We start from the raw sequence: 25,607 nt of genomic DNA on the forward strand, positions 1-25,607 counted from the left end.
ACGGCAGAACAGTGCTCGGTTTGAACACGGAGAGGGAAAGCGAGGGGAAGGTGGCCGAAGCCGGCCGCAGTCTCTGAGCTCTCCTCCTCCTGATTGTTTTCTCTCAAAGCCATTTCTGTCTGTGTGCGGGCACCCGGAGCCGGCAGAAGTCCCCGTGAAGTCCTTCGGCAGGACGGAGGGCTGCGTGGGCTCCAGTGAGAGAGGGAGTTAGGAGAATCTTATCAAGTAGAGATAGAGCGCTGACGGCGTTAAACTAGGATGCTACTTAGCGTCTTTGCTAACTATGGTGCATTGTGCCAATTAACTAAAGCAAGAAGCCTTGGGCCCCTTACCAAGGTCAGTCTCCTAATAAGAGAGTGAGCCTGTCTTAAGAAACTGGGAGAAACTGGTCCTGCAGATGGACAAGAGCCAAGGAGCAACTGAGTCTGTGCAAAGACAAGAGGTCAACTAGCGGTGACGAGGAAGAGTCATCAATCTTCATGCCCACGACCTCCCGTGCTGCCCAGCGCTGAATAAACATACCTACTTTACAATCTCACTGATTGTGGAGTCCCTTTTCTGCAAGTCACTAGCAGCGGTTTCTTCCGCAGAGGTTTTCCCAGAGCCGCTTCAAAGCTTCCCTCGCGGAGCTGGGGCGTCGCAGGGGGTCGTCAAAGCATGCACACACACACACACACACAGGCGTTGTTGTCCAAACAGAAAGTATTTACAACAAATTCGACAAGCGGTTTTCCTCTGCCAGCAGCAAATGCCTGAGGGCCCCTACAGCTTCACAAATCATAGCACAAAGAGCCTAAAGTTCCTCTAAAATTTAGGGAAATGATTCAAAATAGATCTGCTAGGGGAAAACGATGACTGGCGGCAGGGTACACAATACACGCGAGTCTCAGCTCTCCTCCGCAGGGCCAGTGCCCACGCCCCAGTGCGACGCTGATGGCACCCGAACATTTGCTGTAGCAGACAGCAGAGCCAGCAGCTCAGGGGAGCTATTTTAATAACCAGGAGGCACTTAAACCAACCCTTAATTGACCCAGTTACTGCAGGAGAGTCCCGACTACTCGCCCTGGAGTCCTACTGTCACCAGCAAAAAGCACCAACCAAAGCTTGGGGGAACTTTGGTACAGCACAAGAGAAGGGAGTGGGGGTAGCGTAGCCGTATCGCAGAGCTGCTGCTTTTCACACCATTTTATCATCCCTGATAATTGAAAGTAAGGCCGGGTGGGCTGACCCCACCACCACCATTCCTGGCAGCATGTTTGGTCCACAACGCTAGAATAATTATTTTGCTCCCTCCCGCCCCTACAGCTTCATCATCTGAAAAGATTACAGTCAAAACAATGGCATACACAAATAAAAGTCAAGAGTTGACATAGTAACTCCGGGATTTGTGTATCAACTGTTCGAGAAATCAGAACACCCAGGCTTCACAATGTGCCCAACATCGAGCTGTGCCAAGGGGGGGCGGAAGGAAGAAGCTTTCCGTTTAAGCCTTCAGAGCATCGCTCCATCACTACGTCAATTCACAGCCACCACAGCGTGCCGATGGACATCTTTCTGTGCCAAAAGAAGCAAGTGTTTTGTCCTCTTGATATCAAAGGTAGCCACCTATACTTACGGAACTATGCACAAGACCTTAACTCTGACCAGCAGGAAAACTTAGGACAACTGAGTGCAGATCCTGCCAATTTCTACCAGTTCCAACTGTGCTTTAAGTCTCATTGCAAAGCCTCAGTTAGAAAAAGGATCACCTCAGGGTATCCAACAAGAAGAAGAGTTGTTTTCTTTTTTTTTTTTTTTTTTTTTTAATATACCATAGGACTATGCAGTTCAATCATCAATCATCTTGGAAAGCTCAAGGAGGAGGTCATCCTCATCCTTCCCTGGGTCCAAGTCGAGCTCGGCTTCCAGTATGCCGTCTGAGAGTTCCCAAAGTAGCATCTCTAAATCCTCGTCTACAGATACGGGCGCGTTGCCTGTGGAACTCAGCCGGCGTGTCCTTGCTTCTTCTAGCTGGGAAGAAGCTGAAGTCGAGCTTGAGAACTCCATTGGCTCCACGGATTCTGCCTGGCTTCCAAGATGTGCTTCAGGTCTTGGCAGAGCAAGGAAGAGAACAATCAGTATATGCCATTTCTTAACGGGAAATCCCTTTTCTGCAAACCGGCTCTTAAAACCGTAGCCAACCCCTCCTGCACTTCAATCTTACCCAGGGATTGTTATTCAATTAACCCAGGGCTACATTTAGAGCCCAATATATTAGCAGGTACATTTTTCAGTTTGGGGGTTTCTCTGTGAAGCCAGAGCACCCGGAGTCTAGCAGAGATGGTTCAATTTTTGTAGCAAGAGGCACTTTGCCACCTTGCTTAATTTTCCTGTAAAAATGTTAAGAAGTCTCCATCTGCAAATATCTGTTTACTAAGTTAGTCATTTTTCCCACGGCACACTCAGCAGAGTTTGCTCCCCACTACAGGAAGCTGATCTGCAGCCATCACTTCCCTCTGCTCTCCCTGCACTCTTGTCACCTTGTATGTTTGTTCGGGTGGCATTCTTGAGGACCAAAAGGCAGAGGACACTACTCATCATTTATCACCTCACGAGGAAGTAGAAGAACTTCACCTCATCCTCATTTAGGTATTCAGACAGAGCAAGAAGTCACTGGAAAGCTGTACCGACTTGCAGCATTTAAAGAAAGTAAGTCTAATTAAGCATTCCTGCTAGCTGCTAGAAAGTCATTTCACGTGACTTATTTATCTTATAAGATAAATAAGTGACTTATCCTCTGATGGATTTGGGCTTTAATTATCTCAGAACCCTCCTTTTTTCCCCACCTGTGACAGAACTTATGTTTCACTGGGGATATACACCGATTGAGAAAAAGAACAAGTTGTGGTCATCACCTGTTTTGGGGATTTTCTTCAAGTCTGGTGGCTGGGACGTGCTCCAGCGTGGCTGGAACAGCCTAGAAAGCAGCAAAACAGTGTTTAGGACTCATGGGTAAAAGATTCCTTACTAGCTTTTTCCTCCATGCTGCTTCTCCTCTGGCATTGCGGAGCCTTAGCCAAAATACAAAACCAAGGTGCTCCTGAAGAAAGTTAATATTCACTTGGAGGTTACTAATGATCTTGTGTCTTTTAAGAACACAGCATTAATGGACAAAATCCTCCACACCAGAGAAATCACAGAATCACAGAGGACTAAGTAAATAGTGCCATTAATCTAATAAATATGGAAGGGTACTACAAGAATTCTGTAGGCAGCTACTGGATTTAAAAGGAAACAGAAGGCCTGTAGAACATTTGAGTTTTCCATCTTTTCTCCTAGAGGAGGGTATAAATTTTACAAGGGATCCATTTCTGCATTAGCCCCTGTCCTTACCATAGCTGCTTTTTTGGCTGGAGGTCCCATTGTGTCAGCGTCGGAGGCAGTCCGTGGTTTCACAGCTGCTACAGCAGAGGGAAAACTGCCAGGTGCCTTACGTTTCAGTGCCTTCTTCTTGGGGGAAGCGACTTTCCCATCCCAAGGCTTCGCAAACATGTTAAAGTTGGCTAGAGTAAAAGGAAGAGAGAACTGATACAGTCTTGCTCTGCCTCATGAAAAATCCACGTTCTCTTCCTCATTTCCACGGCCCTTCTACACAGTTAACTGTATTTGGCCAGCAGAATTACACTGCCATTGCCTGGATTCTCAGCAATATCTTCCACATAGTAAACTCCGTCTACCAACAATCCATACAAAGGAACAAAGAAAGTGAATGGCTACAGTAAATCATAATCCAGGACGAGGGAAACTCAGACACAGAGCGATCCCAAGTGCAAGCAATACTCTAAGACGTTGTATGAAGTCTAGTAAGATTCACAAATGTTGACAGCTTTTGTATTTAAAGTCTTGCTCCCTCTAGGAAAGGAAAAGCAGCAGGTATAGTAAGACAAGAGAGTGTATGCAACTGTTGTACCAGCTTCCTCTCCCCTGCAGTGATGTCCCACAAAATTTATTAAGTTGTTCTACAAAATCCAAATTTGTAGAGTCATATTCTAGTCTCCCATTCCTGACCTAACGTCTGGCTGGCAGGAGAAGAAACGAAAGAAAGCTGGGTACTTGTTTTCTTTGTGTGTTTATTTCCTCGTGTCCCGTGAGACAGAGAGAAAGGCTACAATGTGCAGTGCATGCAGCCTTTAAGCCCTCCTTATCTCCCTCACACAATCTCATTTTACAAAGTTGATATAATGTTAACAACGAGGCCTTTGATCCTCTGTCATTTTTGACAGAAACTGGCCCCCCACATTAAGATGCTGATGCATGCTTTACAAACACATACACGTGTCAAGCTAAGCAACACATGCCAAAGAGGAAGGTGAACTTGAACTCAACACAGGGAGGACTTCATACCATAAACAGATGGCAGAAAAAAACAGAATACCAAAATTAGACTAAAAAGCCCCTCAATGTGTTAATTTTCTAGTGGGAAATACAGAATACCATCACGTAATTAACGAAAACAGACATGGTTGCACGTTCTGGCCCTTCTTTGCCTTTGAACTTTGTAGCCTTAAACTCTTTTATCCTCCGCATTGAAGGAAAAAGCAAAGCAGATCCTGAGCAAATGGAACTTGCTCAATATGGGAAGCACCTCACCGGGGCAGGTATTAAAGCATCTTATTACCTGATAGCTTTGTGTTCCATAACGATTTCTGCCCGGCTGGGGCAGGTCCAGGTTGTGCTGGGGGAGCTGGCACATTTCCTCCACTCTGCTGCATCCGCAGAGCTTTCTCGCGCTTTATTTCTTCCAGGGTTTTAACACGCACTTCTCCTTCTGGCTTGGCTTTACCTGCCGGCTCCTTCGACTGCACTTTGCTGGGCCCGGAAAGAGTGAGCACACTCTGCTTCTTGGGCTCACCCTCAATTTTTGCCCCTGCGCTGGGATCTTTGGTTTTACCATGCCATTCAGCCTGGGCTTTGGCTTGACTTTCTCGAAGAGCTCTCTCACGATGGATTTCCTCCAGTGTTTTCACATGGATCTCTCCCTTTGGCTTAGCAGCCTTCCCTGTCATCATCAAGAAATGAGAAGCACCAGCATTTAAAGAGAGTCCAACAATAGTTTAAGTCTCCAAAATTTGTCACAGTACTAAGGAAAACTAAGCCTGAGCGTTCCCAATAACCCATCTTAGGACAATAGCCTAACATTCTCCTCCTCCTCTGAGCCACTTGTTGTATTTTGAAGACCAGCCCTATCCAGAGAGAGTTGCTACACAGAAATGCTAGTTTACTTGATTACTTTTTCAGACTGCATTTCAAATTCCTGCTCCCGGCAGTGGCTCTATTCTAATTGTATATGATGGTTCACAGAAGCAGCTTAAAACCTTGACAAGGCACAAGCGGAAAATAAACACACACCTAGAGGCAGATTTCTGATAGTGGCTGTCAGAAGAGCTTCAGCACTCGAGCAAGAGGAACCAGTTCTTTGTTTTCATTTGAATTCCTTTTTAGGGCTGTATGAAAACGGTCTAAGTTCACGGAAAGGAAGAAGGAGAAAGTATATTTAATAGCCAGTTGTTACCTTTCGCAGTACTAGTCCGTTGAGAAGGTAATCCTAGTCTCTCCTTCACAGACTTGGGAACTTGAACTGCAAAACAGAAAAAGACCAAATTAGGGAGGCTGCATAAACGTCAACTTTGTGTTCACATTTGAAAACAAGGCAGGAAAGGTAACTTTGAATCCCGGTGATTAAGACCTCAGCCAACATGCAAAAAGAAACATCGCAGGAAAAGGACAAACAGAGAGCCTAAATACAAAACCCGTGAATCACATCCAGATGCCTGTTTAGTAGCTGTACCTCTCTTTGGTGCTTTGTCAGCATTTCCCGGAACCTCCACCTTCTTCCCCAGCCTTTCAGCAAGGCTGCGCTTCACGGGAAGGGCGCTTACATCAGCTTCAGACAGAGAAAACAAGGAATATTTTAAGAACATTTCTTTGCAGGAAGATTTGAGAACAGTCAACCACAAGCTTCTATTTTTCAAGCATATTTTCATAAAATTGCCTTTCAGCTGCTAAATGGTTTTTTTGCCATTTCTGCAGTCAACACAGATCTCCACTGCAACGCATTTTCCTCTCACACGTCAAAAATACTCTTCGATGCAGTCATATAGAGAAGGCGGCACCTAAATAACAGCTCATAAAAAGTTCTTACCCACGGAGGCTTTCCGTTTTCCTTGTTTCTCAGCAAGATCTAGTCGAACCACAGGTTCCTCCCCTAAAACAAAAGTAAAATTTTTCTATTTCATAGAGACCAGTAGCCAATAGAAATAGTATACTGTTAGCCCATGTCCAAAAAAACCCAGCAAGACACTGTTTTGACAGCTAAACCACACAAACTCATATTACAACTATAATTAACTTAGAAAAAGTATCCATAGTCTCAGTGTTTGCCTCAAATTCCAGCTGAATGTAGTCGAGAATGAATCTGAGTCTGCTTGACAGCTATACTTTGTGCAGAACAGAGCTGCATAAGCAAGCAGAATATTATTAGGTACAAATGCTGAGAAATATTCCTTTCTAAGGTGAATGTCTATGAGTAAAAGTACTTCTTCACTTCTTTCCCTTTCAAAGGAATTTGCACAACTCTAAACAATATAATTTATACACAGACTCCTATCGCACTACTGTCCACACGTGCCACTGTCAGCCTCTTTAAAGCTTCAGAAATTGCTTCTTACATAGCACTGTCCTCTAGAGCTCTTTCTTCTCGTTACTCTCCTGTTTTTCAGTTATCCCCCTATTTGCATACTGACACATTTTTTTCTTTCTCCTGCTACTGCACTTAACCTGAGCACCAAAGCTTTCCAGTACAACCAGGGACTTTCAGCATAAAAGCATGTTTTGAACAGAAGGCGGCAGCACCAGGAGGCTAACAGGGGTGAATTGCCTTCCTTCTTGCTTAACCTTCCAGTTTAGGAGTAATGAAATCAAAACAAAAGCATTAATTATTACCTTCCTCTGTAGACAGTGTCACAGTTCTCACCACTGTCCGGACATTTTCCTTTTCCGGAGCAGGAAAAATCATAGAATCGACGGGAGGAAGAGAAGATCTTGAAGGACCTTCTGCTCAGAGCAAGCAAAACATAAGGAAGTTTACCAAACAGAAAAAACTATCACGAAGAACAAAAAACTGTAATTATTCATTACTGTCAAACATACAGTGACCAGAGCATGCAAATAAGAGAGGTGACTAATTTGCCTCTGGTTGCCCTTGGAATTCCCATCTAGAATACCAGCTGGCTGAGAATCAGGTTGCTCGATGCCCCCAGCTAAACATGGAAGTCTATCCCTCAAGCAGCTCCCAGCCACCATCACCTGCCATTCTGAAGCCAATCAAATTTCACTTCTTTGGCAAATAGTTGGATTCACCAAAGCATAGCCAGCTACCCGGTATTACTGGAAGAATTTTTTTTTGAAAGAAAAATCATCACACAGGATGAAGGTGAAGAGGGTAAGAAAGTAGGGAATATTAACTCACCACCGTGTCTCTTAGTTTTTTCCTTCATTTTCTGCAATTTGATTTCTTCAAGTGTTTTTATTCCAAAATTCAGACCGTCCTCTGAAAACAGAAAACAGTTAATGAGACTAAGGCTTAGAGGCACTCACTGAGGACCACAGATCCTCAGGCTTCTTAGTGCTCAGGAACTTTCAGAAGTATTTAGAATAAACCCTGTCAACACTCCTCACAAGTGAAACAACCATAGAATCAATGGCATTTTGCCCCTCCTTTCACCCTTCAGGGTAAAAACTGTAGTTTTAATTTTAATCCATTTACGTGATATTAGATCCCTCTATCGTTAGATATGGCTTTCAACAGTGGTTGCCAGGCTGCACGTGCAGCCATTTAAACTCCATGCTGTGACCCTGTTTTGTTCTCCAAAAGGAAAGAAAAGGAGTTCAACTTTCTGACCCAATGGGCACATGATGGTATCAGGGAGAAATGAGATCATGGAAATAACCGAGTCCATTCAGCACCCCTACATTCTGTTGTGTTTTTACGCCACATTGCTTTTGAGTTAATTGTCAAGTTCTCCTTCCGATTTATCCTACTACAGGTGCTGGAATACCTTGTTTAGCAGTAGTAGCACTGGCTTTCCGAGTGGAAATCATCCGTAATCCATTTTGGCCTTCCTCAGCTGGTTGCTGGACGGGAGTTTTAGTTTCTTCTCCTTCCGCAGAAAGCTGGTCTGAAGGGGAAAAATCTATTCAGTTATGCATAGGCCAGATTGTTCGTGATTATGTAGCTCATGCAATGACACTTCAGTCCATGGTTCCTATAAAAAAGCTTTTTTTTTTTTTTTTTTTTTTTAATACAGCTACACTGACCTGATGAACTCGTAAGTAGACTACCCTAGGACAAAACATCTAGGACTCTAGATTCTCTCTGCAGCTTTAACTACTACACAACATATTACTCTTCAGACAAAAAAAAAGGAATTTCCTTCCTAGTTTCACATAGAGCTTTACACAACAGACCAACTAAAGCCAAGAGTGGTTCTAAGCTTTCCTCCAACATTTCAGGTTCTGTCCACTGACTGCCAGACAAAGCCACCAGTGACCTGACCAGACTGCCTGCCCTATCGCTAGTCAGACCTCAGGTCATCTGTGATTTATACATTGATTTACAGCACAAATTCCTTCCAAGAACCAAAGACTTACACAATCATTTACAGCACAAATTCCTTCCAAGAACCAAACCATGCTCACCATCATCATCTTCATCATCATCTGCAGCATTGATTACAACTGGAGGGTGTGTAGGGCTTGGGACATTTTCCGAGTTTTCCACTTTCATCACCCGCCTTAGCTATGGAGAGGGATTGGACTGGACAGAAAGTTTGTTTTGCTGCAGTGACATCTGAGCCACTTTCAAATCATCGTCCGCGGACTCAGGCGGACTTGGCAGTGTAGCTAGAGGAAGAGGAGGATCATCAGTAATATGGCAGTTTAAAACTTTGACCACAATGCACGAAGATGGTAGCTAAGGCAGATAACCTGCACAGACAATGAATTCAGCATCTCCTTTTGCCCATCCCGCCACTGTTTACACCGTGAACAATGACTTGCCTTCAAACAACAACACATCTCCCTACCACCCAGCAGAGGACGAAACAACAGAAAGCAAACTGCAAGGCAAATATCACACAAAGCAGAGAGAAGCTGAGCATGAAAGCAGAAAACAAATACCAGCAGTACAGCAGCAGTACACTCGGTTTAGCTGACCACCTAGAACTGCAGACCTTTTCCTGCACTCACAAATGGACGGTTACCTGACGTCTCCTACACTATTGGCACCCACTAAGTAATATGCAAAATTAATTCTTCAATACTTAAAGAAAAAGGACCTAAACTCACTCTTGCTTGGTGGTAAGAAGACTCCATCGATGTAACGTCCCTTTGCGTGATGAAAAGCACAGTTGGCTTTCTGACAGCCTACTGGCTGCTTCTCCCAGTAGCAGGGAATCTCACCGCGCTTTTTCTGAAGACAGAAAGAAAGACAAGCTCGTGATAACATGCACCTAAGGTTTGCAAAGAGATGCACAGTTCCAGGTCACGACAGCGATAGGGCTGTCACAATACAGTGCTGAAACATCATTCCAAAGGTCAGTTTATCACGGAAGTATAGTATTTCCGGGCATATTCACAAAGTTTGCAGAAGCTGTAACCACTATGCACGTTTAGCCCTGTCATCATTCAGTTTGAGAAGACAGGCACTCTCAGACATCAGTTTAGGGTGGGTTAAACTAATACACCTAGGATTATACTAGGATTATTCAGAGGGAAAAAGAACATCTTAAATTGCCTACGTTAACTCTATCCAGAACTACTTCTTGGAGACTTCGTTCTTCTGCACCTTTAACTTTCCCCACTGCTTCCTAGCCCAGGCAGCTAGAACAGCATTATCTGAAGGACTCCGGGACACAAGAGACTTGATAGATCATTATCAAGCCTGCTCTCAGGAGGCTAGTACAGCCTGTTTATTACCCCCCTGCTCCAGCAGGTTTTAGCAGTCTAGTTAGCGGTTATTCTGCATCTGTTGAGACAATACTGTCGGCGTCTAATAAAAGAAAATCTTGCTAAGACATACCTAAGGCATTGATTTTATTTCCCTCTCCTTCCTCCCACCCCCTCCCCTGCTAACAGAAACCAGTGTAATTCCAAAGCAAATGACTCTATCCTGCAAAAGCACAATCAGCACACCTACAGCACTGAAAAATGCTTTTGTTGATTTATTTTGAGAACACATCTTTAGGCACTCACGTCAATTTCCATGTGTCTGAATCGGCAGACATTCCTGAAACAACGACCCTCCTGCCACAGCGTGCAGACTGTCTCGTTCCCCAGAGCAGCTTCGCAGTGGCGGAAGGAACAGTTGTCTCCCTGTAACCAAAAGGAAACCAACAAGGAAAATATAGTACAGCCTCAAAAACGTCCATGCTACTGCCTCAGGTTGCTACGATTGAATTCAGAATCTATCTGGTTATCACGTTAACCAAAGACCAGTGTGCCTCCTCCTCCTACTCTACCCCTTCCTGAAAAAAATGAAAAAAAAAAAAAACCAACAAAAAAACAAAGCAAAGCAAAGCAAAAGAAACCCAGCCATACCTTGGTACAGGTAGAATAGAAATAGAAGTAGCAATCGTCTCCTTGTTTAGACATGCCGACAAGTTCTGATAACAAGCTCGGGTTCTCTCCACAGGGACTTCCTCTGCTCTTGGAGAGAGCTGTCTTCACCCTTGCTTGGGCTGAAAGTCTTCCACTGGCTTGTGATCAGTGAAATCTTCTTTTTAAAAGTAACCCTAAACAAAGTACCAACAAGTGAAAAATAATGAGTAACAAGCATTTTTCCAGCTTTCTTCTGTTCATCAAATTAGTCTCTTGAGGAGAGCAATGCCTTGAAATCAGCTGTTACGGGAACTAACACAATATTAAACTAAAGTTCTGTAAAGCTGCCAGGAGCTTTGTCAGCAAGTGTTCTCTTCCACGTCCTCAATAATATGCCTTGGAGCACACCTGGAAGCCTGAAAATGGAGTCACTTCTTCAAAAACCACCTGATCATACATGCAAGGCAATGATCAACTATGGCTACGAGTAACTTCTACAGAATGCAGTATGACGCATTAAATAGCATGTTCCAGTCACTGTGGGTCTTCGAGTTCACCTACCTGGACAACCTCAGCAAAGTTATTGATCTTCAAAGACTTCCAGTTAACTTCTCCTGGAGGCCGAACCAACACTGAATCCGTGAATTAATGATAAAGGGGTAGGAAGAATTTGCCTCCTCACTTTGCCAAGGGAGCTTCTCATCCACAATTCAAACATAGGATGTGCTTTTAAACAGCTTATAACTAATGGAGGAAGCAAGTCCATCTGAACACTCTCTCAGACTGGAGACAGCCAGGGTTAGTTAGCTCTTCAAAAAATAAAAACAAAAAAAAAAACCCCACAAAACAAAACAAAAACAAAAAAACCCAGTGCCTTTAGAGATGAACTCGTGATTCAAAGTGGCTGCAAAAATGAGGATCCATCTTCCACAGCCAGACAATTTGACTTTTTTTTTTTTTTTTAATTCAAAATTCAGTATGTTCCAATCTCTGGTCTTCAAGATTTCTTCACCTATTAAGAAAACACTAAAACCTTTCCCCATCTTTATTACCTGTACAGCAAAAAACACACCAGTGCATAGAAATACACAAATGTGCATACGCATACACACATATGTGTTTAGACACACACACGAGGAGTGAGTGATAGAAAGTTAGCGAGAGCGACAGTGGAAATCAGAAGTTTTGCCTTTTTGACACAGAGAGCGCGTAAAAACTCTCTCATTTTGAGGGAACTAGAAAAAAATGGAGGATCTACCAAATATTTTGATGAGTATGCCTTCGAGGCCAATGCTTTATACCATGAGTGATCTGGGGGCCAGCACACAAATATGCATACATATGTACATGCATACAGGATAAACATATCTATACACACAAGCGTGCACAGTATATGTTGTATGGTATCCATATGGAGAACAACTCGTAGCCCTGATCAGACACGTAGAGTTGCAATCAATTAACAGCAGGAAGACAGCAGATCAAGGATACAGCAAGCTTTGAGAGGCAGGGCAATGCTCACTTTGCCAGTGGCATGGCTGCATGATACCAAGAATTTTGAATTAGTTTGATTTTTTGGAAGCAATTTGTTTTCTTTCTGCGCTGTAGCAAATACCACAGGTTTGCCATCACGTGCTGTTCCCTAATCCATATATCCATCATCATCCATTGCTGCAAGATCATGAAAGGTTAGAAAAGATGACTTAGGTCCAATTTAACAGCCAATGATTTTTCAATGACCAGAGCTGCAACAGATTTTATTTAGCCACAAGCAGGTTTTTTTTTCTGATGTGAAGTCAGATATTTTGATTTTTTTTTAAGACACTAAATGTCATAAAACCTGCAACCAGACCAGATAAAGTTCAAATTAGAGTGATTCTGAATCCTTTCATTAAAATGCTGCACATTTCTGTGCAAATTATTTCTGACTCTTCTGGACAAAAGCGGATGAAATAGTTCTTACAAATTAATAATAAAAGGTTGGAACCTTTTACTCACACAAACACTAGTGAATTTTCCAGGAAGTATTATTTTGGCAGGGAATTTTCCCAAATCTAAAGTAAAGAGGGGAAAAGTTGGGTTCTCGTATTAGTTGTTGGTTTTGACTGCTTGACAAAGGGAATAAAAACAGTAGTTAAGTGCAAGGTTTCCTTCTCTTCTTTAGTATTGAGAGGAATCGTCACTTCCGACCTTTAGCACCTTCAGAAACACGCTTAGTGCCATGCAGATTCCTCTGCATCTACTTCTAAAAATTACTGGTGCTCCTTAGCATGGAAGTTGGACTTGAAATCTTTTCCAGACTGAGCTCTTTTGAATGCCCAAGGCGCTCATCATTTTGCTTGTTGCCTTCCATTTTCCTGAACAGACCCAGAACGCTGTTCAGGGTATGAATGGATCTGGTCTAAGGAATGGGAAGAAAGCAAAAACCAAGGATACCTCACAGCCCTAAATGCCATAAAAAGCAGTCTCATTTTAAAAAAGATCTCCAAAGCTTTTTTTTTTTTTTTAACTGACATCTGCCAATATGGCGATCCAAGTGCTGAACAGAAACCAACTGAACTAGCCCCTGAAAGCCTGAATAAAAATGAGTAACTCTGGTGCACTCAGCAGGTCTGTAATAGAAGTTGGCAAGATTTTTAGATTTCTTTTTTCTCCAGGGTGCTAGTAAAGTTTTTGCGTTACGAGATTTTGAAGTCTTTTTGTACAAAAGAATTACAGATGCACTACAGTCACGGTAGCTGGGGGTCTGGAAATACATGCCAACAAGTGTCATAAACTTTGCCTTTGCTGAAGGAAGATAACTAGTCCAAAGAAAACCTGCCTAGTTTGTTTTACAGGCTTGTCTTTCTCAGTATGGAACAAACTGACCTCCCTGGTCTAACTTTCCAGTTGGCTATTCTGCCTTTGTCCTGGAGAGAAGAGCAAGAAGGGAACAAAATATTTTTGCACTCCAAAAAATGCATTAGGGAAGGATTATCACACCTACCTAAGGGTAATTTCTTGTTTGTTTATAAAGCACAAAGTCTTCCTCTTGGACAGTCTCTGTTGCTGGCCTGTTTTGTGCCTTCCATTTATAATAAAGGTATTAAAGATGCTTACCCCGTTTTGGTGGTTTTTTTTTTTTTTAGAACAGTGTAAGCGGACAGTCGGATGACAAGCAAGAAAGAACAGCATAAACTCCTTGTTGTGACCCTGCTTTTTAATCACCCAGCATCAGCCTGGCTGCAAAACAGTCTCCGCTGATTTACCTGCTTGTTAAAGCACCCCACAGGCTGCAAGTGTTGTGTGCTAGGTGTCAAACTATATTTAACGGTGCATAGGTAAACCATTCATCTTCCCATGGTCGAAGCACAGAACAGCCTCCTGCTAGCACAGCTCATCCTTGCTGTAACTGCTTTTAAACCTATTTGTTGGTAAGAAAAGAGCTCAGTACACCACCTTCACAGGGCAAAAATTCACATGGAAGAGCAGAAAAACCCAGAAGTGCTTCCTGAACTTCACGTTACCAACAGCACCATCGGATTTAGATCCTGGCCTGGCATCCAGGATGCACGGCCTGCAAGCACTGCTGCGATGTGGAAGTGCCAAGGCAGGTTTTTGGCCTGCCCTAAAACACTTTTTTTTTTTTTTTTTTCTTTAACAAACAATACAAAGAGTGTGCCAGGTATGCTGTAATGCCCGTGTGCCAGGTCAATAGAGGATATCCAAACAACAGAGGCGCTTCTCCTAATTTCCCGCGTGAAAACACTTTCACAGCGTTCTTTTCACGAAGAAACCCCTCTCTATCTTCTCCAATGCTCCAGGACCTGCTGCAGCTGCAGCAGCTGCGCTGGTACAACCCGCATCTTTGACAAATCTTTTCAACAGTTCTGCTTTACCTCGGCACAGTTGAGGTCACTCCTCTTCCTCTTCCAGCTGAGGAAGCAGCTTGCGGGCTCTGCCACACGGTCGGTGCAGAAGCGAAAGCTGGGAACACAGCAGTCAAACTCTCACTGCTAACGAAGCCACCAGGGCAGAGGGCTGACACAGACCCGCCAGAGGCGAACCGTACCCGCTCTCCCTCCCGGCTGCGAGGCTCGCCGCAGCAGCCCCGACCCGAAGCGCTCACAGTGCTTTGCTTGGTGATGTCACCGATGAGTCAGAGTCCCCAGATGAGCATCTGCCTTGCCACTCTTTAATGTTGGTGTTGTTTTTTGGTTGGTTGTTTGCTTGCTTTTGAAACTTATGCAGGTTATGGTAAACCTTCAGGTAAACCACAGATCAATGGGGAAGAAGTCCCACACGAGGGAAGGCCGTGCTTTTCTTCCAGGCAATGGCGCATGCTTTAACATGCTGCATTCAACAAAGAAGCTCTCTCCATTTTGCGCAGTGGCAACAGGCACGACTGCAACACACGCACGTGTAGGCAGCACCTGCAGGTCCCAAACCCTTAACCAATTTTTAGATAGCACCAATTTTTTATGTAGTTGCTTTCCCTTCATCCATAACCCCTTTTTTCCTTTCTTTGTATCGGGTGGCTCTCCTCCATTGTTCTCTCTGTCATTTTCCTCCCCAGTGTCTGAGCAGGCACTGGGAATCGTTTCCAGAGGAAGGGTACTGCTGAAGCTACAACATTTACTCTCAGGGAAAAGAGAGTATGTGAAAGAATACATACTTCCTTTCTTTTTCCTTTTTTTTTTTTTAAAATCTCTGAAATCAACGCTGCGGCCTGGCAGCAAATAACTATGGGAGTAATGATGATTCCTCATCCTCACTGTAACGTTGTAGTTAATGTCATAAAGAAGCAATTTCCCCAGACAGTGGCCATTTGAGATGGGAAGGGGCAGTAAGAGGAAGTTTTCCTTAGACTAGCTCTTCCCCCAGAACACCTCGCCATCCAGCAACAAATTCAATTCACCTGCTCCGCCTGATCAGTCAAACGCGCGTCCGACTCCAGCACACGCCACAGCGGTGGTTCTGACGTGGTTTGAGAATCACCTATCCGCAGAATATCTCGGGTTTGTACACTCAAATAACGCAGTCTTTTCCAAATAAGGCCCAGAGCTCACACTCCGAGTGCAGCCTAACAACACCAGAGGGCCGGTAGGCTAAACATTCCCATCCTGGCAACAGGACTGACCCGGGCAACAGTAAGCATCCCTTCTGCACTTTCATTGTGAACATCAGCATAAGGAAACAGAGACCTCCTCGATCCAAGTTTGAAGAAACAAACACAAAGGTCACCCAAGAGGGTTGTTTTCAGCAAACTAACGGAGAAATTAAGGTGACAACCGCGTGCATCCAGAGTTAGTCAGATCCCGAAGGCAGTTCCTTTGGGAAACGCAGGAGCAGCGCGCCAGATGACGGCTACCTTACAGCGCACCCCTCAGAGGCACTGCTACGAAAGGAAGGCAGAAGGTTGGAACTCAAAATAACTCGCAAGGCGGGTTAAGGGGGAAGCTTTAATTTCCTGAGCAGAACCTCCCCCCTGAAGGCAGCCCAGGGACTCTTTGCTTCCCTCGGAAGACGGCAGGGATGGAGGGACACAGGGCCAGATGGACGGCCAGACGGCCCAAAAGGCCTGAGCAAGGGCTGAGGAGCGGGAGGGAAGGGCAGGGCAAGGGGAAGGGCGGCCCTGGGCCTGACAGGGCACCTTGGGCCTAACCCCAGGCAGCAGCTCCCCGTCTCACAGGGCCCGCGGGGGGCTGCCTGTAACAGGAGATGCGGGCAGGTAAATTTTACAAGCACTGCATCACAAATACCCTGCAACACCTGAACTATTCACTGGGACAGCCTCCTTCCTCACCTCCTGAAAGCTCCAGCTGGCAAACCAAGGACAAAATGAAAGGCAGATGTGGAGGACCTCGTAAGATACTGTTTTGTTCCCTACGTGCCCACTGCTGGTGACACGTAATGCCTCCTGTTCCCAAACGACATCGGCACGTTACATCTTTACTACATGCTGAAAGGAACTCAGCAACTTGAACACAACTTAGAATTACCCATCCCGGCAGCAGGCTGTCCAGCTGAAGCTGCTTTAGCCAATCAAGTGTGTCATGCTGCCCCTCAAAGGTTTCTTCCTGGGAACGTCTGCTGTGACACTCCTGACGTATTACTTCTCGGAATGGCAGAACTGCGCTGGGTAGGCCCCACAGCAAGACTCGTATTTCTGTCCTTCCCTTTCAGGAAAGGATCTCCCACCTTGAATTTATTAATTTTCATGATGATGATACACAAATTGAAGTTCTGAAAAACTGAATGCTGATTAACAGATTTCTAGCACAGCCTGTGCATCAAAATTCATTTCTCTCCATTTAGGTAATCTTAGTTTCTGAGTTACAGTTACAGTCAAAATTTTTCTTCTTCGATTTTTTTCTTTTTCTTTTTTTTTTTTTTTTGTGATCAGAAAAACGAGGGGACTGGCTGTCCCAAGTCAGCCGGGGAACTTCTCTTTGGTCGATGCATCAAGGAACTCAGCTCTCTTGGGGAAACTTAAACAGAAAAGACAGATCTCCAAACGGATAAAAAAAATAAATCAAATGATAAAAACCCAACCGACACATCTGATACCCCAGCTTATTGAACAGCACAAGGGTTTAATCTACAGGCTCTGTCCAAAGCAGCAAAAAGTGACAGATTTAATCCGAACCAGTTGCCCGCTCTCACTCTCTGATCTGGAGACGTTATTGGACAAGCATGCGTAGCAGTAACACTTGTAAACACTGGGTTACTGCACCACAGCCCCGAATCCCTCACGGGCCCACTAAGATACTTTTACTGACTGATCCACAATAAGCACTCCCAAAAAGATTCTCAACAAGTTAAACCCTGTTTAGAAAGAATCTGAGGAACCTGTCACTGCAGCAACAAAGGGCTGCAATTGCATGCAAAATCTCCAACACCCTCCTTACCACCCTGCTAGCTCAAGGACTGTGTGGGGCTTCCGTGCCCTGAACGAGTCCACCCTGGCCACGTAATGCAGATGTAATGGTCAAGAAAGCACATAGCGTTATCGAAACTTATCAGATCCACAGCAAAAAGAAAAGCCCACGCTTCTATATTTCTCCTCCTCCATTCACAGAAGGAAGAGACTGAAAACAAGCAGATTTGTGGTTTACATTTACAGTTAATGTGAAAAATGGCTATTTGTGAAATACATCACGTATTGTTTCAAGCTACAAACAACTCGCTCCCACAAAGGAATGACTTTTGACCTCAGCATGCAACCCCAGTTACAAATAACTTCCTATCTACCAGCGGGCCGCGTTCCCCTGGCACTCAGTCACTCCGCAGCACGGCAGCCACCTTTGTTCTAAGGATGGCAAATTCTACTTAGAAACGCTCTGTAGAAGAGTGATGCTGTCCCCTTTTAACACGATCCGGCCTGCAGCACAGAGAAGGGAAAGAGGGGATTAGAGAGAGCCCAGAACCTGAGAATAATCTCGTGTTTTCAGAAAGTGTTTCGTGTGGTTGAGCAGGGTTTTGCCCATCACGCAGAGTGCAGGCCGCCTGGTATTACACGTTTCAAAGACCAGAACTGGTCTCAGGCAGGGACAGATTCTCCTTCATTCAGCAAAATCAGCAGCTCAAAAATCATCAGGGACAGAGATGTAGCCAGGAATTGCTCACTGAACTTCAACAGCAAGGCTCGTCACACGGTTGGTACCTCTCAGTGCTGCTACCTAGAAGGCTCACCCGGGCAGGTTTCAGACCGCGCGTCACTCGGGTTGCACAGACACACGACACACCCAGCTGTTTCCTTGATTTTGTCTTGGAGTGAATCTCCTCTGCGTCGTCCAGCGCCAAATTCACGTACTCGTCAAAGCCCTAGAAATCGGCAACAGTGGCAATTAGTTCAGCAACAACACGAACCATCGTCAGCTTTGCTGAGCCAGGCTGGACAATGAAGACTAATTGTTAGAGAAGCACGATTTCTTTTTTCCCTTGGGCTAGTTTTTCTTGACAAGAAAAAATAGGATTGTGAATGAGGGAAAACAAACTAACGACGTAACGTGGGGTCGTGCTGACACTCACGATGATGCAGCCTTCTATCCGCACGTTCACTTGCTCAGCCACACCTGGATCCTCGAGCTCTGCAGAACGAAGGAGGAGAGTAAATTGGAACACAAACACCGCGAGCAGTTTTGTTCTCTCTCGTGTGTTCAGAAATACCCGCTAACCATAGCCGCTAGAGCTCCCAAACACTCCAAGGAGCAACTCTCAGGGGCAGTTTCAATTAACAGTCTGACATTTTAGAGTCTTATATGACTGGGTGAATACTACACGTTTGCTGAAGGACACGTTTCCAGTCACAAGGGAACACTCCTGCACGCCCGGCTGCACGATCCCACTCCCGTTAACACGAGGGCGAAACGCCGGGCTGCGCAGCAGCTCCTTGTACCCACCAGCACGCCGCACAGCTCTCCATTCCCCACAAACCTGCCCCGAGCAACGGGTGGGAGCCGAAAACTCAGCGAGGGAGATCCCCGGACCCTCCCCGCTCCCCCCACCCCCCCCAAATCCCCATCCCCATCCCCTCCCCGTCCTCTCCCCGCGCTACTCACGCTCTGCAGGTAGCGGAAGATGAGGTTCTGGGGCGCTGCGTGAAGGGCTCAGCACGGGGACAAGAGCTCCAGGCCCGGGACAAGGCCTCAGGACAAGGCCTCAAACCCTGCAACGAGGCCCCAGGGCCCCAAGACAAGGCCTCAAGGCCCGGGCCGAGACCCCTGAGGCCGGGGCCGCCCCCCACCCGCTCCCCCGTCGCTCCCCGGCCGCAGGAAGGCTACGATGGGCTGCACCATCACCTTCTGCACCTTCTGGTCCTGCCCGCGGTACGCCATGGCTGCCGCTGCCTCGCTGCTCCCGCCGCCCCTGCTGGGCCGCCTCCGGAAGCCCCTGAGGCCGGGCGGGAGCGCGCAAGGGATGCTGGGATGCTGGAGGAGCGTGGGGGGCCGCTCTAGCAGGCCGGGAGGACCGCGTCTCTATGGTTGCAGGCAGGGGTCCCTGCGCTAGCTTTATTGGCGAGCAGCGAGGCTGGGGGGGGGAGGGGGGCAAGACAGCCTTAAATAAAATACGAATATAAAAAGTTTTATAAATGGCTGAGTCCCAAATAGGATTACAATCAAAGTTTACAATTTATTAAATGAATAGAGGCAAGCAAGCAGCGCTGGGTGCGCCGGGAGTCTCTGCTCCCCCAGGACGCACGCCTGTTACGTAAGGCGGCTGGTTTTGATGCTCCCAGGCTAATACATATTCATTACTACTTCGAGAAGAGGCAGGGTTATTAGAATTGGTTTCCGGAATCCAAAACCCCTCCCAGGGGCGCCTGCGTACCAGTCTCTGGTGGTCTCTCGGGGCTTGCTCGGGCTGAATGCTGGTTGTCTTCCTCTCAGGCTTTTGTCCTTCAATTGTCCTTCAGCTCCCCCTTCCTCCTCGTTTGGAAGCCTCTGCGCCGGATTTCAGAAACTCTAGCAACATCCCCTGCAGTAGTCAGCACTTTTCCCTAAAAACCCCTTTGTTCTCTTATCACCTAGACCCGGGCCTCGATGGTAACCCTTCAAATCCCTTAGTGACACGAATTGCTGGACCATTCCTTACAAAAGGAAGGATAAAATATGTAGAGGAGCAATGGCACCCGCGAAAGCCCGGCGCCGCGGGCAGAGGCAGCGAAGGTTGACGGCAGAACAGTGCTCGGTTTGAACACGGAGAGGGAAAGCGAGGGGAAGGTGGCCGAAGCCGGCCGCAGTCTCTGAGCTCTCCTCCTCATGATTGTTTTCTCTCAAAGCCATTTCTGTCTGTGTGCGGGCACCCGGAGCCGGCAGAAGTCCCTGTGAAGTCCTTCGGCAGGACGGAGGGCTGCGTGGGCTCCAGTGAGAGAGGGAGTTAGGAGAATCTTATCAAGTAGAGATAGAGCGCTGACGGCGTTAAACTAGGATGCTACTTAGCGTCTTTGCTAACTATGGTGCATTGTGCCAATTAACTAAAGCAAGAAGCCTTGGGCCCCTTACCAAGGTCAGTCTCCTAATAAGAGAGTGAGCCTGTCTTAAGAAACTGGGAGAAACTGGTCCTGCAGGTGGACAAGAGCCAAGGAGCAACTGAGTCTGTGCAAAGACAAGAGGTCAACTAGCGGTGACGAGGAAGAGTCATCAATCTTCATGCCCACGACCTCCCGTGCTGCCCAGCGCTGAATAAACATACCTACTTTACAATCTCACTGATTGTGGAGTCCCTTTTCCGCAAGTCACTAGCAGCGGTTTCTTCCGCAGAGGTTTTCCCAGAGCCGCTTCAAAGCTTCCCTCGCGGAGCTGGGGCGTCGCAGGGGGTCGTCAAAGCACGCACACACACACACACACACACACACACACACACACACGCAGGCGTTGTTGTCCAAACAGAAAGTATTTACAACAAATTCGACAAGCGGTTTTCCTCTGCCAGCAGCAAATGCCTGAGGGCCCCTACAGCTTCACAAATCATAGCACAAAGAGCCTAAAGTTCCTCTAAAATTTAGGGAAATGATTCAAAATAGATCTGCTAGGGGAAAACGATCACTGGCGGCAGGGTACACAATACACGCGAGTCTCAGCTCTCCTCCGCAGGGTCAGTGCCCACGCCCAAGTGCGACGCTGATGGCACCCGAACATTTGCTGTAGCAGGCAGCAGAGCCAGCAGCTCAGGGGAGCAATTTTAAAAACCAGGAGGCACTTAAACCAACCCTTAATTGACCCAGTTACTGCAGGAGAGTCCCGACTACTCGCCCTGGAGTCCTACTGTCACCAGCAAAAAGCACCAACCAAAGCTTGGGGGAACTTTGGTACAGCACAAGAGAAGGGAGTGGGGGTAGCGTAGCCGTATCGCAGAGCTGCTGCTTTTCACACCATTTTATCATCCCTGATAATTGAAAGTAAGGCCGGGTGGGCTCACCCCACCACCACCACTCCTGGCAGCATGTTTGGTCCACAACGCTAGAATAATTATTTTGCTCCCTCCCGCCCCTACAGCTTCATCATCTGAAAAGATTACAGTCAAAACAATGGCATACACAAATAAAAGTCAAGAGTTGACATAGTAACTCCGGGATTTGGGTATCAACTGTCCGAGAAATCAGAACACCCAGGCTTCACAATGTGCCCAACATCGAGCTGTGCCAAGGGGGGCGGAAGGAAGAAGCTTTCCGTTTAAGCCTTCAGAGCATCGCTCCATCACTACGTCAATTCACAGCCACCACAGCGTGCCGATGGACATCTTTCTGTGCCAAAAGAAACAAGTGCTTTGTCCTCTTGATATCAAAGGTAGCCACCTATAGTTACGGAACCATGCACAAGACCTTAACTCTGACCAGCAGGAAAACTTAGGACAACTGAGTGCAGATCCTGCCAATTTCTACCAGTTCCAACTGTGCTTTAAGTCTCATTGCAAAGCCTCAGTTAGAAAAAGGATCACCTCAGGGTATCCAACAAGAAGAAGAGTTGTTTTCTTTTTTTTCTTTTTTTTTTTTTTTTTTTTAATATACCATAGGACTATGCAGTTCAATCATCAATCATCTTGGAAAGCTCAAGGAGGAGGTCATCCTCATCCTTCCCTGGGTCCAAGTCGAGCTCGGCTTCCAGTATGCCGTCTGAGAGTTCCCAAAGTAGCATCTCTAAATCCTCGTCTACAGATACGGGCGCGTTGCCTGTGGAACTCAGCCGGCGTGTCCTTGCTTCTTCTAGCTGGGAAGAAGCTGAAGTCGAGCTTGAGAACTCCATTGGCTCCACGGATTCTGCCTGGCTTCCAAGATGTGCTTCAGGTCTTGGCAGAGCAAGGAAGAGAACAATCAGTATATGCCATTTCTTAACGGGAAATCCCTTTTCTGCAAACCGGCTCTTAAAACCGTAGCCAACCCCTCCTGCACTTCAATCTTACCCAGGGATTGTTATTCAATTAACCCAGGGCTACATTTAGAGCCCAATATATTAGCAGGTACATTTTTCAGTTTGGGGGTTTCTCTGTGAAGCCAGAGCACCCGGAGTCTAGCAAAGATGGGAAACCAACATGGCCTCCCGGAAGCCCAGTGTCCGAGAACTACATCTCCCGGCATGCTCTGGGAAAACAATATGGACTCCCGGAAACCCGGTGGCCAAGAACTACATTTCCCAGCACTCCCCAGAAAATTGAGCCTCGCACCTTGCCGTAGGACGCCATTTTTTGCTCTGTTACATTACCGGTTTCGTGTTTATGGAGGGTTTTCCCGCCGTTTTGGGGGGTTTCCCCTCAATTTCGGGTTTTCAGCTCTCCATTTCAGAGTTCTTCCCCGCAATTTTGGGGTTCCTTCCCCTAATTTGGTGCCTCGCCCCCCCCCCCACTTTTGGGGTTCCCCCTCCATTTTGGGGATTCCCCCCAATTCCAAGCCCCCCACAATTTTGGAGGCCCCCACCATCCTTTCTTGGCCTGCCACCCTAATATTAAGGTTCTTTCCCCCAATGTTGGGGTTCTCACCACATGTTTGAGGTTCCTTCCCTTAATTTGGGGCTAAGCTCCCCGGGATCTGGGGCTTTAACCCCAATTTTGGGGGTCCCCCCCAAGTTTGGGGATTCCTCCCCAGGTCTGGGGGGGGTCCACATTCAATTCTGGAATTTCACACTTCCATTTAAGTCTTCTTCCCCCCAATTTGGGGGTTCACCCACCCAATTTTGGGGGTTCCTCCCCTAATTTGGGGGGACCCGACCAATTTTGGGGGTCCCCCCCAATTGTAGAGTCCCCCACCCTCCTTTTTTGGGTTCCCCCCTAATATTAAAGAGTTCTTCCGCCCAATTTTGGGGGACCCCACAATTTGGCCGTTCCTTCCCCTAACTTTGGGCTTCAACCCTTCGATTTTGGGGGGGGCTCCCCCCCTCTTATTTTGGCCTTCCGCCCTAATATTAGGCCTAACCCCTAAGAACCTTGACCCCTAAGCCTATGGCAACCACGGATCTAACCCTAACCCCTACCCCAACAAACCCTAGAAACCCTAACCCTAAAAACCCTTGCAGCCCTAACCCGATAAAATTTACCACACTAAACCCCTGAAGACTGTTCTGGGGGGTCCACATTCAATTCTGGAATTTCACACTTCCATTTAAGTGTTCTGCCCCCCCAATATGGGGGTTCGCCCACCCAATTTTGGGGGTTCCTCCCCTAATTGGGGGGGACACAACCAATTTTGGGGGGGACACAACCAATTTGGGGGGGGACACAACCAATTTTAGAGTCCCCCACCCTCCTTTTTTGGGTTTCCCCCAATATTAAGAGCTCTTCCGCTCAATTTTGGGGGACCCCACAATTTTGACGTTCCTTCCCCTAACTTTGGGCTTCAACCCTTCAATTTTGGGTGGGCTCCTCCCCTCTTATTTTGGCCTTCCGCCCTAATATTAGGCCTAACCCCTAAGAACCTTGACCCCTAACCCTATGGCAACCACGGATCTAACCCTAACCCCTACCCCAACAAACCCTAGAAACCCTAACCCTAAAAACCCTTACAGCCCTAACCCGATAAAATTTACCACACTAAACCCCTGAAGACTGTTCTGGGGGGTCCACATCCAATTCTGGAATTTCACACTTCCATTTAAGTGTTCTTCCCCCCAATTTGGGGGTTCGCCCACCCAATTTTGGGGGTTCCTCCCCCAATTTGGGGGGGACACAACTGATTTTAGAGTCCCCCACCCTCCTTTTTTGGGTTCCCCCCTAATATTAAAAGTTCTTCCGCCCAATTTTGGGGGACCCCACAATTTTGACGTTCCTTCCCCTAACTTTGGGCTTCAACCCTTCAATTTTGGGGGGGGCTCCCACCCTCTTATTTTGGCCTTCCGCCCTAATATTAGGCCTAACCCCTAAGAACCTTGACCCCTAACGCTATGGCAACCACAGATCTAACCCTAACCCCTACCCCAACAAACCCTAGAAACCCTAACCCTAAAAACCCTTACAGCCCTAACCCGATAAAATTTACCACACTAAACCCCTGAAGACTGTTCTGGGGGGTCCACATTCAATTCTGGAATTTCACACTTCCATTTAAGTGTTCTGCCCCCCAATATGGGGGTTCGCCCACCCAATTTTGGGGGTTCCTCCCCTAATTGGGGGGGACACAACCAATTTTGGGGGGGACACAACCAATTTGGGGGGGGACACAACCAATTTGGGGGGGGACACAACCAATTTTAGAGTCCCCCACCCTCCTTTTTTGGGTTTCCCCCAATATTAAGAGCTCTTCCGCCCAATTTTGGGGGACCCCACAATTTTGACGTTTCTTCCCCTAAATTGGGGCTTCGACCCTTCAATTTTGGGGGGGGCTCCCCCCTTAGTTTGGCCTTCCACCCTAATATTGGGCCTTACCCCTAAGAACCCTGACCCCTAACACTACGGCTCCCACGGATCTAACCCTAACCCCTACCCCAAAAAACCCTAGAGACCCTAACCCTAAAAACCCTTACAGTCCTAACCCGATAAAATTTACCACACTAGACCTACGCCTAAAAGCCCTAACCCTAAAAATTAAGACCCTCTAAACCCTAACCCAAAACGTAAAGATTCTCAAAGCCCTAACGCTGGAGACCCTAACCTTAAAAAAAAAAAAAAAAGACCTTAAAACCCTAACCCTAAATACCTGACCATAACTAAAACCCTAAGACCCTAACCCTAAAAACCCTATCAACACTAAAACCACAAAATACTTTAAAACCTTAACACACTAACCCCCAAACCCTAACCCTTATAACTCCAACCCTAACAACCTTAAAATCCTAACCCTAAACCCTGGAAACCCTAACCCTGAAACCCAACCCTAGTGCCTTAGCCCTGAAACCTTAAAACCCTAACACCTTATTAGAAACACTCTGTAACCAATACCATAGGCTCAGGCAAGTATCTCAGTGAGGTAGCATTTTTATTCACGATTGCAATGGCAGGCGTCCCACAAGCCACCTACTAGTTCCATAACACAGTTTATATAATTTTTTTTTTCCTCTCGGTGA

The 25,607-nt window shown here is 46.5% G+C and overlaps 1 pseudogene; it reads right to left on the bottom strand.

Annotated features, from left to right (window-relative positions):
* Window positions 1–383: 383 nt before the first annotated feature.
* LOC136789169 (zinc finger CCCH domain-containing protein 11A-like) lies at window positions 384–19,347 on the bottom strand (annotated as a pseudogene).
* Window positions 19,348–25,607: the final 6,260 nt, after the last annotated feature.

This window comes from Anser cygnoides, unplaced genomic scaffold (genome assembly GCF_040182565.1).
Source record: "Anser cygnoides isolate HZ-2024a breed goose unplaced genomic scaffold, Taihu_goose_T2T_genome scaffold_41_1, whole genome shotgun sequence".
NCBI classification, from domain to species: Eukaryota; Metazoa; Chordata; class Aves; order Anseriformes; family Anatidae; genus Anser; species Anser cygnoides.